The following is a 14,510-nucleotide window of genomic DNA, read 5'->3' as shown; positions in this document are numbered from 1 at the left end:
CGCTCCCCACTGGGTGTGCCGGAGGGGGGGGGGGGGGGGCGGGTGAGGTGGAGGCGTGACGGAGGAGAGGGAGGCTGCCCGGCGCTAAACACTGGGAATCCCGAGAATTTTCCGGCCTTAATGCCCAGGCTTGCCAGTCTGAGCATTAAGGCATAGCCCAGAAAATTCTTTTGATTACCAGTGAAGGGGTATTAGGGATGGTTTATCAGTATGACTTAAAGTATTAGGGTTAGGGCTTATGATCAGTTAGAGATTTGGGGTTAGGGTCAAAGGTTAGTCTATTAGGGCCTGGGATAGAGTATTAGTGTTAATGTTAGGGTGAGTAGACTGCTGTCTACACAATGTGTCAGTAATCAAGTGCTATACAGAGTAGGCTGCTATAGTTACAGACAATGTGTCAGTATGCCAGTGCTATATAGGGTAGGCTGCTATAGTTACACACAATGTGGGTTATTCTGGGTGATTCGCAAATTCACAGTCTTGCGAGACCACCTAACCCCGCCTTGCGAATGGTGGTACGCCGGCCCCCACCGTTCGCAAGGAGCGTTCCTTTGCACAGCATATGCAAGGTGGCTCTGAGTAACATTACATATGCATGTATGCACGGGGGGGGGGGGGGGAAGTGGGCGGGCAACTGACCTCACCGGAAGTCAGCTGCCTGCCCTCTGCACCCGTGTCATTGGCCCATTACATCAGCCCTCGCAAAGATGAAAGGGGCTCCATCTGTAGTAGTAGCATAGGAGAAGAGAGAGGAGTGAGTATGGTGCAGCCATGGACAAATCTGACTAAGGTCAGGGGTTGGTTATTATTTATAGTATTGCCAGTTTTCAGTGGCTGCAGATCCTAGGCGTTAAATGAGGTGAAATGGTTTTTCTAATCCATTGAGGTTAATATGCGTCTCTCCAGCTGCCACAAAACCACGCATCCCAGCATGCTCCACCGCAGTGATGCTATTAGGGAATGGTAAAACTATGGCAGAATATGCTGGAATGTGCAGCTCCACAACAGCCAGAAAGCTTTACTGACAGCATTGAAGAGGGATCACGGCAGAATGAGCCCGACTTTAGAAGCTGTCAGCCCCATTCTGTCGATAACGGTCATTGATTGTTACAATCCCGGCCGTAGATCGACAATCCACGGATGTTTTCGCGGGTGCACCCCCTTTTCGCCAATCGGCAGATGGAACATTGAATCCCGCCTGCCGATTTGCTGTCGGGCAAACCGCAAACAGGCCTTGATCACAGCTATGGAGCCCTCCCCACAGCCATGATCCAGGCCCATTTGCGGTTTGCCCAACAGCCGTGATCCGAGATTGCATATCCCCCTAATTGTCATACTTGTGATGTATGATTAATAAATATGTTGGTCCTCCTGTTCCAGAAAAAAGTTTTGGTACTTGTGTATTATCAGGGCGCCCGTTAAGTAGTTAATGTAGTGTCCTATTCAGTGTAGTAGGATCGCATCGCATGGGATTTGCGTGCGATGCAATGGTACTTGTGCAGTTTGAGTCACCCCTGCCCGCGCATCGCGCGCAAATCACATGCGATTTGATCATGTGCGTTGCAATGCGATTTGGCACCCCACTATCCTCGTCACCCCGAAGTGGCGTGGTGACCGCAGAAAACAAACGCGAAGCGCGGAGAGCTCAGCGGATTACTTGACGTGGCGACGTGGATTACTTGATACTTGTATTCCGTGTCCCCTTGCAAGGCTTGCTGCGCTCCCCACGCTTCGGGCTTGTTTTCCGCTGCGCTCGCCACACTTTATAACATCAACTCTACGCCAAAGTGGGGGTATGAACAGGTTGGGAAAACGCGTACCGTGCTTGCCACGCTTCGGGATGACTTGGATAGTGGGGGTGTGCTAAATCACATTACATTGAATCAATTGACGTGTATTCAGTGTCCTGCACTCGCCATGCTTCGGGCTCAGTAGCTCACTGCACTCGCCACACTTTAAAAATCAACTCTACGCCAACGTGGATAGTGGGGGTATGAACAGGTCGGGAGGATGCGTACCGCACTCGCCATGCTTCGGGGTGACGTGGAAAGTGTGTGTGGGGGGGGTGTGCTAAATCGCATTGCATCACATCGTATGCGATCGCATGTGATGCGATGAGATGCAATCCTACTACGCCAACTATGTTGCGCAGACGGGCGCCGTGATAATACACAAGTACCAAAGTTTCTTATATATACAGTAAGAGATTTTTCCCTAATTGTTACTTGAACTCATGAGCCAGACATTGTGTTATACTTGACCATGTCTCAGTAAGGTTCTACAATTTGGGCTGCTACTGTGATTGTGACTGAACTTACTATTGTTGTCTAAAGATTCCTGTTATTGGACATGGATGGGTTCCTGACAATTCTGATTCTGTTCTCAGCCTGCTCCAGGACTTCTCTTCATCATCTTGCCTTCGGTTTCCTCTGGTTCTCATAGACATGACCTTGAATGAACCTGACCATTTTTGCCTGCCGCCCAATGCTTTGCCTGCAGAGTGCTTATGTCCTGCTAATCTCAACACTGCAACACTCCACCCCATGCTTACCTGTTGGGCTGGGTCTGCACATCCATCACCAAAGACTAGTACCCTTTGTCACCGGTGAAAACCTGAGACGTGATTAAACTCCATACCCTCAGTGTAAATGGTGCTGACCTGGACTGGTGATGTCACAGAACCATTGGTGATATCAGCAGCTTATACACTCATACTCATTTTCCTACAACCAAGGAATGCAGCGCTAGAGAAGTGAACAATGAACGATATTTGGTGGATTTTAATAAGACCATATTTAATAAAAAAAATTTAAAAAGACAATAGTGTGCACTGGTACCATTGAACATAAATGTATATAAGGAATATTAAGAAATAAATGCCTGATGTGTCTAGCTCATTCCACAGCAATGGAAGAGAGGAGATGAGTGATGGCATTCCTTGCCAGGCACTGTTATGGCAATACCTGCAAAAAATAAGACATCTAAGAGATCTTAGCCTACAAAAAAAACCCCGGCCTTCGTGTAACTACACTTGTAAGTACTTAGATGCTACCTCGCCTTCACCTTCAGGAATAAAAGACTTATCATCCCAGGACAATGTTATATGTGTATGCTGGACACTAAGCAGGATCACTGGATACAGGAGAGATGAGGCCAGCTGCAGGTCTGGTGCACGCGGGTTGGGACAAATGTGGTAATGGGCATACAAGAAATATGTTTGGCAGTAGACAAGCTGTAGCAGTACTCCAGGGTCAGGGCTTTCTGTAGACAAACTGGTACTTATGTAGTATCTGGGCTGCCGATTTTTTGATTGTATGCCTTAAGTTAAGGCATACAATCAGATGCGATGCGATGCGATATCGCATCGCATTGCATACGATGCGATGCGATGCGATGCGATGACCCGATTTTTCCATAGGATTCAATGTTAAAATGGACTGAGTCCATTTTAACATGGAATTCAATGGGAAAAAGGGGTCCTTTTCATACCCCTACTATCCAAGTGGGCATGGAGTTGGATATAAACCTGTGGCGAGCGTAGCGAGCCACCGAGCCCGAAGCGTGGTGAGCGAAGCGAGCCCCGCGAGGGGACGGTATTCTGTGTCCCCTCGCGGGGCTCGCTACGCTCGCCACGCTTCGGGCTCGGTGGCTCGCTACGCTCGCCACAGGTTTATATCCAACTCCATGCCCACTTGGATAGTAGGGGTATGAAAAGGACCCCTTTTCCCATTGAATTCCATGTTAAAATGGACTCAGTCCATTTTAACATTGAATCCTATGGAAAAATCGGGTCCATCGCATCGCATCGCATCGCATCGCATCGCATGCGATCTGGTCGGGTGCGATGCGATGCGATGGACCCGATTTCAAAATCGGCAGCCCAGTTACTACATAAGTACCGACAAACTATTTCTGGTATGGGTCATTAGGTCGGCCCCATTTGGTCGACACATGGAAAAAGGTCACCACACAAGCAAAATGTTGACATGTAAATAGTCAAAATGGGAACAGGTCACCACAAGTTTTTTTCATGTTTTTTTTGTCTGTTTATGTCAACACAATAAAATAAGTTGACATGGAAACCAAATAAGTGTACCTCGCTGCACTCGCCATGCTTTGGGCACAGTGCTTCTCTGCATTTGGCACACTATTATATACTCCCTCTATGCCCACTGGGAGGGTGATGTATGAACAAGTCAGTTAAAAAAATAAAAAAAACGTATGTTGACCTTTTTCCATGTTGACCATTTACATGTCAACCTTTTATGCATGCACACCTAAAGCATGTCGACCTTTTCTATGTGTCCACCTATTGTTTGTCGACCAGGAGTGTTCGTCTTATTAAGTGTTGACCTAGACAATCAGAAACAGTCCAAGGTAAGGGAAGGAGAAAATGAAGACCACAATGAAGAGAAAAATACAGGAACACAGGTTCTGCTACAAACAAAGCATTAACTATTGCCAGCATTCACAAAGGCCAGCAAAGGTTTATGATCCAGCCTATAGGCCCGATTCAGACTGTATTTGTAGCCCTGCAAATTATTGAATGGCCGTACATGTGCATTGTAAGCTGTGCGCATACGCAAGGTCAACCTGCGAACAAAGCCAGTGATGGCTGGCCATTCGCAAGATGAGTGAGAGGGTGCCGCTATTGTAGGTAGCACCCCAGCATTTTCTGGGAGTGCCGCCAAAAAACATAAAAGAGTGAGGGGGGTATTCAATCCCCCGATGCTATTTCCGATGGGGAAAATAGCGGCGAAAATTCCTGACAGCATTGAACAGACTTTTTGGCAAAACAAGCCCGGGTTTAAAAGCAGTTGGGCTTGTTTTGCAGAAAACAGCCAGGAATTGTTGAGCTCATGGCCGGATCTCGATGATCCATGGCCTCTTCTTGCTTCCATGCCCCCTTTTCGGCACTCAACAGGCAGGACATTGAATCCCGCCTGCCGAGATGCAGTCAAGCGGGCTGAGAACGGGCCTGACAGTCGTGACCCGGGATTGAATACACCTCTACATTCACACTTGATCGGTGGCTGCACTTGGGGGAGGGGGGTTAATCCAATCGATGGTGAGTGTTTCTGAATGATTTCCCCCTGTTCGCAAGGCTGCAAATGCATTCGCAACTGTGCACAGTGCAGGGTGAGACTCTGGTGGGGCTGCATTTACCTGATTGCTGGGCTGCAAAGATTTTCAGCCCATCAATCAGGTCTGAATTGGGCCGTTTGTCCATACCTTCTAGGGAGAGAAAGGGGTGGCCCAGGAGAGATAAGCATAGTCCCTGGGTTTCTGGCCAACAGGAAGGACTGTGATGTTAGCATGCAAATGTCAGTGTCTCACACCGAGCACCTGCTGCCTTTATCAGGTACACAGTAGGTACCCTTTGTGCCTTCCAGTTGTATATTGAAAGCAATGCACAGTTACAAACACACAAATCAAATCACCTGCTGGAATTTACCATGGGCAATTGCTTCCCTGGAGGTTATCCAATTTAAGTTGGCGTGAGCGCTTATCTGGGATTGTTTCACCTTCCTCAGGCATGCAAAACAAAATACACAAAAGCAGACTTGTATTCCTGTGAAAACAGGACTGCTGTGCCTGAAAACACACAGGACTCACGGAACCTATGTATCAGTGTAACATTGGGCCATTTCTTGTACCCTGTTTTATCGTGCATAATTGGATACCCCCCCAATGTGTAATATGTAGCGCACAAAGTAGCTGTCAGATATGAAATCAGAGGGGTACATTTACAAAGATGGGCGTTCTATTGATGATGGGATGTCGCCCAAAACAACCAAACAGATTCTACTTCTAGAAGATAATAGATGGAATCTGATTGGTTGCTATGGGCAACATGCCATCTTCAATAGAACTCCTAGAAAATCTACAGTTACAATGTTGACATTTACAATGTCAACATCAAAATGTTGACATTGATTATGTCAACATGGTTAAACTATTGACATCAACAATGTCAATGCCTGCAATTTGTCTCACCTCCGAAATGTAGAAATGGTTATAATGTCGACATTTCCATTAAGGTTAGCGTTAGGGACAGAATCAGACTAAAATCAGTGACGACATTACAGTAATGTTGACATTACAGTCAGATCACCAATATCAACATGATAAATGTTTAAATGGTTAACTGTAACATTAGAATGATGATGACATATTCACCGTCATTATTCTAGTGTTGACACTGAACAAAATCCAGAATACCCCACACACCCTATTGTCATGTTATGTCCTTGTTGTCATGCAGTGTGCGGGCCTCTTGGGACTAGTTTCCCTTCACTGCTAGTGTGTGGAGTCCTACAGTATGTTACTATAGTACTTATACAGTGTACTGCATGCACAGTATTCAGTAAGAAAATAACCAAGTAATGTACTGTAGCTGTTTTAATGCATCTTAACAAATGTTGTGTCCCTGTACCATTTTGCAAGCGGAGATCATTTCCCCTTTGTGTTTTTGCAGTTATTTAGAGAGCGGCGCTATTTATAGACTGCAGCAGATGGAATGGGAGCCAGTGCGACAGCGGGAAGCTTGATGGAAAGTTTGTATCAGCACAGAGGGAATGGAGAGATTGTCTGCTAGTGATTATTTCACATGATAGATACCCCTGCTGTACAATGTATGGAATGTCAGCCAGCTACGTATGAAGCATACACTGGGCTCCACAGTCAGATGCAGAACTTAGAAAAGTATAACATTACTAACCCATAGACCAGAGTGAATTTGACAAGCAAACATTTTTATTCATCATAATGACCAGTAATGTTTACCTTATGTAGGAAATATAGGGGGTAATTCTGGTTCACTCACATTATTGCGCTGTTCACAAACATCGGGGTGGGCCAGGGGTGGATGGCGGCGGGGATCACCATGGGAACACCCAGCGCTTTATGGGCATCCCCATGAAAACTCTGGGCTTTCCCAAAGGTACTTGGGCGGACCAATGGCTGCCAGGGGCGGGCGGCTGACATCACAGGAGGTCAGCCGCCTCCCCCATCTTTGGTCAGCCGCACGCAAATAGAAGCCAGTTTCCACTGACTTCTATTTGTGAAGGCAGAAGAAATCATTTGATGGTTGGTGACCATTGTATGATTTCTCCTGCAGCGAAGGCATGTGAGGGGATGTGTTTTCTTTACACATCCCCTTGCATAGTACTGAGGGGAATCGGTGGCGGGGGTGTGGTTGGTATTCAGCGGGGCGGTTGGTTGGGCGGTGTCTCATGTGCTCAGTAAGCTGCGATGCCCTCTGTCCCTCTGTCTTCGTGAATAGATGCTGCGCGCACTTGTGGATACTTCAACAAGCACCTAACAGTTCCCACAAGCACCTGACCCAGTGCCAGATTAAGCCTTCAGGGGGCCCATGGCACTTTAGACAGGGGGGCCCCCTTGCAGCTGTCATTACTGGCCGCAAACTGCATGAGAGAATATAACACTGTCAAAACACAGAGTAAAGGCAGTATAAACTTAGGCAATGGGTAACTGCAGGGATATATATATATATATATATGTACTTGAGATACTGACCCGGCCGTGCAGCGTGTGACGTCACCGGCCGCGCCGCTGCCGCACAGCATCTGCACAGCATCCTCGTCTGACAAGTTGCCATAGCAAAGGACGCCAGCTACGTCTGACGCATCTCCGGCTCACCACGCAGCAGGCGGGTAACCATGGAAACCATGGACGCGGCATCTAGAAGTATTAAAAAACACAGTGATTCACCTCGTTTTAACATATAAATAGAAACAGCAGGTGAAACAGTTATGTAGAATAACAAATAAGTCAGCAAATCAAAAGTATACAATTATTCTGATAAGAGCTATATAGCATGGGTATTGTAAAAGACAGGTAAAAAGGAGATCATGCCATACCATATCAAATAATGCTATAATACCATGACTGATGGCAAACAAGTAGTTAAATCATCCACATAATAAAAAAGCTGGTAAGTAAAAGTAGATTAAGATGTTACTGAAAACAAGAGAGGGTGATATTTTCGTTTAAACCCAAAGGTGCAATCACGGCGGAGCAATGCTGTCCCTCTGTCCCCACCTCTTAGGGAAGGGGCTATACAATCAATTATTCTATAACGTATGGAATGTAAATTATGCCCAGCTTCCAGGAAATGACGCGCCACAGGCTGCTCACTAGTGCCATTTGTGATGGCTGCCCTAATGGCAGACCTGTGGGCCATCATTCTCTCCTTGAATTTACAGACGGTCTTGCCAATGTAGGCAAGACCGCATGGGCAGACAATCTGATAAACAACATGGGAGGTTTCACAAGTAAAATGCTCCATAATCAAATATTTGGTACCATTGTGTGTAAAAGAATCACCAGGTAATAGGTATTTACAAGTGGTGCAGGGACATTTAAAACATCCCGGGCGTTTATTAGATAAGAAATTTTTGGGATCCAGACCCTTCTTCTTTTTTTGGGTTACATCAGCCCGTACCAATAAATCACGTAGGTTATTGGGTCTAGAGTAACAAGGCATGATCTGAGTCAGACTGTACTAATGGCCACAATTTCCTGGTGTTTTTAAGAATCAGGTCTGATTGGGCATGATACTGATTGACCCAAGGGAATTTATTAGACAGAGTTTTAGTTTTTTTTTTTGACCAACAGTTGTTCACGTGGTAGCCCTAATACTTTATTTTTGGTATTAATAAGCTCTTGTTTTCTATAGCCCCTGTCAATAAAGCGGTCAATCAGTGCATCCATTTCATCAGCTGCTCTACCCGCATCATCATTAATTCGCATGATCCGAAGCATCTGTGAATAAGGGAGGCTATATTTGAATTTCTTAGGATGACAACTCGTACTGTGTAAAAAAGAGTTACGATCTGTCTCTTTAGAAAACACTGTAGTGTGTATGATGGCTTCAACCAATGAAATTCTTACATCAAGGAAATCGATTGTTTCACGTTCCATTTTGTATGTCAATTTAACAGGGCTGTCCCCCAAATTGTGTGCATCCACTAAATCAGTAAATTCAGATTTTGACCCTCTCCAGATTATCATCAGGTCGTCTATATATCTTGTATAGAAGACGATCCTGCTGGCAATCTGGGTATCAGAAAAGAACAAGTCTTCCTCGACCCCAAACATGTAAGTATTGGCATATGTGGGTGCCACGGAAGAACCCATGGCACACCCCCGTGTTTGGAGGAAGAAACTCCCATCAAAGATAAAGAAATTCTTAGTTAAGATCATCTCCAACAACAATAATAAAATTTCAACCTGTGCACCATCAAATTTGTTGGTAGAAGTTAATAGTGATCTAACTGCTCCCAACCCTTTATGATGGGGAATAATAGTATATAGGCTGGTTACATCAGCCGTAATCAACCACACTTCTTCATTACCAATATTCAGGGTGCTCAATTTATTAAGTAAAGAAGTGGTATCCAATAAAAAATTGGGGTGTTGCTGTACCAAAGGTTGCAGTACCGTATCAAGAAAAACCGATGTGGGTTGGAATAAACTGCCACGTGCCGAAATTATCGGCCTCCCAGGAGGGGGATTTACCCCCTTATGAATTTTCGGCAGGGTATAAATTAGGGGTGCCAGGGGGAATGCTGGTATCAAGACATCATGTATGTCTTGTGAGATCAGTTTCGAGTCCATTGCCAAAAGGAGTAGATCTTTCAAAGCCTTGGTAATGGTAGCAGTCGGGTCTCCACTCAGTCTGGTATAGACACCCGGTTCGTTTAGTTGGTGGATGATCTCTTTTTTATAGTCCCCCAATGTCTTGTAGGACTATAGCGCCCCCCCTTATCCGCCGGGCGGATCACTAAAGAATCATTTGATCTTAGATTCATAAGGGCAGTTCTCTCTCCATCCATGAGGTTACAAGGACTGTGAGGTGCCTCAGCTATACTCTCCATCACGCCATGATCCATCATACGAATGAAAGTCTTAATTGTAGCGTTATTAGATGATGGATCAAATTTAGATGGTGGCTTAAATTGTTGTAATTAGAATTATTGGAAGGTAGCATCAGGCCATCACCTGGAGGTTTGTTGAGAAAGAATTCCTTTAGTTTTAATTTCCGATGTAATTGTTGTTTTTCGATGTTCCAGCATAATTCATTGAATTGCTGGGAAGGTACAAAGGATAAACGGTACTTGTTTCCTAGCACGGCCACAAATCTTGGCCATCGGGGGTAATTTGAGTGGCCTGCGACGCGACCGACGCGATGCCCCCGATTTTTCCATTGAAATGCATTGAAAACAGTGAAAAATCGGGTCGGTCGCGTCGTGTGCACCTAAAAATGCTTAAATGGTCCAGACGCGATGCCCCCGATTTCCCCATAGGGAACAATGTTAAATGCCTCAATTTACCCGCGATGACCACGATTTCCCATAGGAAACAATGTTAAATGGATCAATTTACCCAAATCAGCATAGGGAAGAATGGTAAATGGGCCAGAAACCCCAAAAAAACCCACAGAGCAGTGGAATGTCCCCCCAAAAGTAGTTGACGCCACCCCGCCATCAACGTGAACCCGAAGCGTGGCGAGTGCAGCGAGCCCGCGAGGGGTGGCGGTACGCGTCCTCCGACCTTTTCATGCCCTACTATCCACTAGGGCGTGGAGTTGAGAATAGAATAGTGTGGCGAGCGCAGCGAGCCACCGAGCCCGAAGCGTGGCGAGCGCAGCGAGCCCCGCGAGGGGACGCGGATACCTTCACAGGTAAACGCGTCCCTTCGCGGGCTTCCCAGGTGTCCGCGTCGCCATGGACACCTGGGAAGCCCGCGAGGGGACGCGTATAACTGTGAAGGTATCCGCGTCCCCTCGCCACGCTTCGGGCTCGGTGGCTCGCTGCGCTCGCCACACTATTCTATTCTCACTCCACGCCCTAGTGGATAGTAGGGCATGAAAAGGTCGGAGGACGCGTACCGCCGCCCCTCGCGGGCTCGCTGCGCTCGCCACGCTTCGGGTTGACGTTGATGGCGGGGTGGCGTCAACTACTTTTGGGGGGACATTTCAATGTTCAGGGGTGTTTTTGGCCCATTTACTATTGTTCCTATGATAATTTGGCTAAATTGAGCCATTTCACATTGTTTCCTATGGGAAATCGTGGTCATCGCGGGTAAATTGAGGCATTTAACATTGTTCTCTATGGGGAAATCGCGGGCATCGCGTCTGGCCCATCGCACCCGATTTTTTAGCGGCCGCGATGCCCGCGATGGCCCCGATTTTACCCCCGATGACCGCGATTATGATCGTTGTGGCCCTGCTAGGAAACAAGTACCGGATAAACCTTTGGATAACAAGCTCAACTCCGTATTACTCAGTTCATAGTTGGATAAGTTGAAGACTATGCTTTTTTGTTGCCCGCCGGGGGTTTCTTTCCTTTCCCGCCTGCACTGCCCGCCACGCCTGGTGGGTCTTCCAGTGGGCCGCTTTTCGTGCGGGTAAGAACCCCTAAAGGGATGGTGGGGCCCCTTCGACGGTTGTGCCTTGTATCCTTATCGCTGGCAGTGCTTGTCCCCTCAGTTGAGGAGTCAGTGTCAAACTTGTCCTTTTGGTGTTTAGAGCGGCGGAAGAAAGGACGGCGATTGGTCTCGCTATTGTTACCGGACAACCAGCAGTATACTTCATGGTTCTCATAGTCCTTCTCCACCTTTAAGAACTTTTCTTTTTTAAATTTAATCAGATCCTGTTTATATGTAGCCAGTTGAGATTGCAGCTTACCCAGCCAGTCGTTGTCTTTATCAGCTGTTATGAGAGGTAAATTTGTGCGTTCAAAATTAGCAATCTTCTCCTGGACCACTAGCATCTCTTTGTTTGACTGATCAATAACAAGCAAAATGAGATCTGAGGAGCATTTATTTAATATGGATACCCATTTTCTACAGAAGGCAGGGTCGAATCGCCCTATTGTTGGACAATTACGTACCCTAAAGCCTCTGGGTATCTTTTTAGAGCGGAAGTAATCGCTTAAAGTTATAGCATGGTAGTCAAAGTCGATTTCCTTATTTTTCATACGTAATAGATCGAAGTACAATGCTTCAGATGTTTTGGCTTCTGCCAAATCAAGAAGTTTATTTTTTCTCAGAATAACCTCGGTGTCAGATTCGGAATAACTGAAAAATTCTTGTACTGGAACAAGAAGGGGATTAAACTGTTCGTTAGCATCAGTATTAGTCTCCATTGCTGCTGACTAATATGGTATATCCACAGTGCAGATTCAGGTGATATAAATCAGACAACTGTCACCATACAGTTTAGGTAGTTAGGTAAGGAAACCAAGAAAGAAAATACCCCAATGTTCAGTGCAGTGATTCCTGAGATAGTACACAGTAATGGTATGATGGCTCCCGTGCCCTGGTCTGGTTCAGTCCACGTGTCAAATAGGCTGTTCCAATATGCTTGAGATACTGACCCGGCACTGGGAAAAGATAAATAACTTGGTCCGGTGCCCCACATCCAATTCCAATTGAAGAGGAACAATAAGCAGATATATCAAGCGGCACTCAGGACGACTTTCTTGAAAAAATTACTGGACACACAGATGCGTATCAACGTTTCAATTGTATTTTTTCACAATTTTCGTCAAACGAAACGTGGAGCTCGCGTCCCCTTCCGACGGCGCTTCCAGCCGCTCCCCCGGGGTCCCCACCGCCTGCCCACACCCCCCCTAACCCTGTCCGTCTCCCTGAGGCGGAGACGGACAGGGTTCCCATCGCCCCGCCGACAGAGATTGAGACGCGCGTGCGCGTGAGACGCACGCGCATCTCAGTCAGATGGTCGATCTGGCAATTCGCCAGCAAGGAAGAGGCCTGCCCCATCTGTACATACCACATGAAAAGCCTGTGTTTGTCCCTCTGCACCTTACTATGTAGGACTGTAGGAGACCTCACAGGCTCAGTGCTGCCTCTGGTTAAGAACCCTCTCATGACTAGTCCCAGGTCCCAGGGGGTGCGATATCAACAGCCTCAGGAGCAAGTTGAACGATCCTCGGCCTGGTCTGCAGCGGTATATTCGGAAGGAGTGGCACGGACCACCTGACATTCGGCATCAGTTCCAACGGGTCCTGAGACCATCTTGCGACGGGATAATCGTTGCCCAGGCCTTCTTTGCTGCTTGACTTGGACAGAAGTGGGGTTTGATTCGGATACGGTTTGATCCGGTTGCGATGGATCCGCTGTGAGTGGGTGCCAACGCGCTGGGTGATGCCGTAGGCTGCTGCCGTATCCCGTGGTTTTTCTGCTACCACGTAGGGGTCCGCTTCCCACTTCGCATCGAGCTTACGCTTGGGACAATTGTTTCTTTTGAACACCGGGGTACTAACAGGTATGCGGTCAGCGTGGGCATTCTGGTCAGGATGAATCTTCTGGCGGTCTCTACTTTGCGCCAACTTTTGGTCGCCCAAGGCTCTTGTGTTAGTCAATCTGGGCTGATGTTCTTGCACCCAGGGTGCACATGGTTCCCAGCGGGACGGCACTGGGCTGGTGAAAGCTGGTGTCTCTATTTGTTCCCTGCTATCCTCCACCTCTCCCTCCGGGTGTAGAGGCAAGCGGGAGGGGGCATCGGCGTTACTGTGGCAGCGCCCACTTCGGCACAGGTGGTAGCGCCTGCGGGCACGACGCCTGTCTGAATCAAACCGGCTTCCTCTTACTGGTACCCCACCTGGGCCCGTTACTTCTATCGCTTGAGCACCCTTTTCTCCTTCTACCACATCGAATTCCACCGTCTCGCCATCTTCGACACAGTGTAGAAACTTCTGCGGGTGGTTTCTCTTTATGGCCGTCCGGTGGACAAAAACATCATCTTTTGTGTCATTTCGGTTAATGAAGCCATATCCCCTTCGGACGTTAAACCACTTGACAGTTCCTTGTACCCGTGTGGCCAGAGCTTTCTTCACCACCTGACTCCTCTGGACGCAGATGATGTGCTGCAGGGTTACCTCCTCAGCCTGATCTTGGTCAACCAGTCCCTGCTTTAGGGCCGAAATCAGCTCTTCAGGGCAATTTCTTAGGATGTTCATACCCAGGATGATGGGGGAAACCTTTCCTTCTCCACAGGTGATCACCAAATACCCCTGTTTGGGTAAGTGCGCTCGTCCGATCCTCAGGTCGGCCTCCCAGTACCCGTTGCAGGTGACCTCTCGGCCATTGGCAGCGACCACTTTAACCTGCGTGGGGGGCGGTCTAAATGGTACTTCTTTTCCCCAGTATTTTTGGAGAGTGGGTAGTTGTATCATGGATACTTGCGACCCGGTGTCTATCATGGCCACTGTCTCTATCCCATTGATCAGCACTTTGATCCTCGGGCATTGTCCTACGTACTGGGCCCACCATTCCTCCGTGTCTGGGTCTACTCCCGGTGTTCCGGGTCGCTGGCGTATTTCCCTCTGCATATCTGCCATGCTGACGGTGAGGTTCTCAATCTGCTTTTGTAGAACCTTGAACTGGTCGTCCGGTACGTTCTGTGCGGCCCCTATGGCTGTGTCTCTGTTCTTCTTTGCCCAATCTGGGCTGGTAGGGAA

The sequence above is a fragment of the Crinia signifera genome, chromosome 3 (assembly GCF_055691185.1).
Source record: "Crinia signifera chromosome 3, ASM5569118v1, whole genome shotgun sequence".
In the NCBI taxonomy this organism is placed as follows: domain Eukaryota; kingdom Metazoa; phylum Chordata; class Amphibia; order Anura; family Myobatrachidae; genus Crinia; species Crinia signifera.
The sequence above is the reverse complement of the archived record's forward strand: the minus strand, read 5'-3'. Positions refer to the sequence as shown.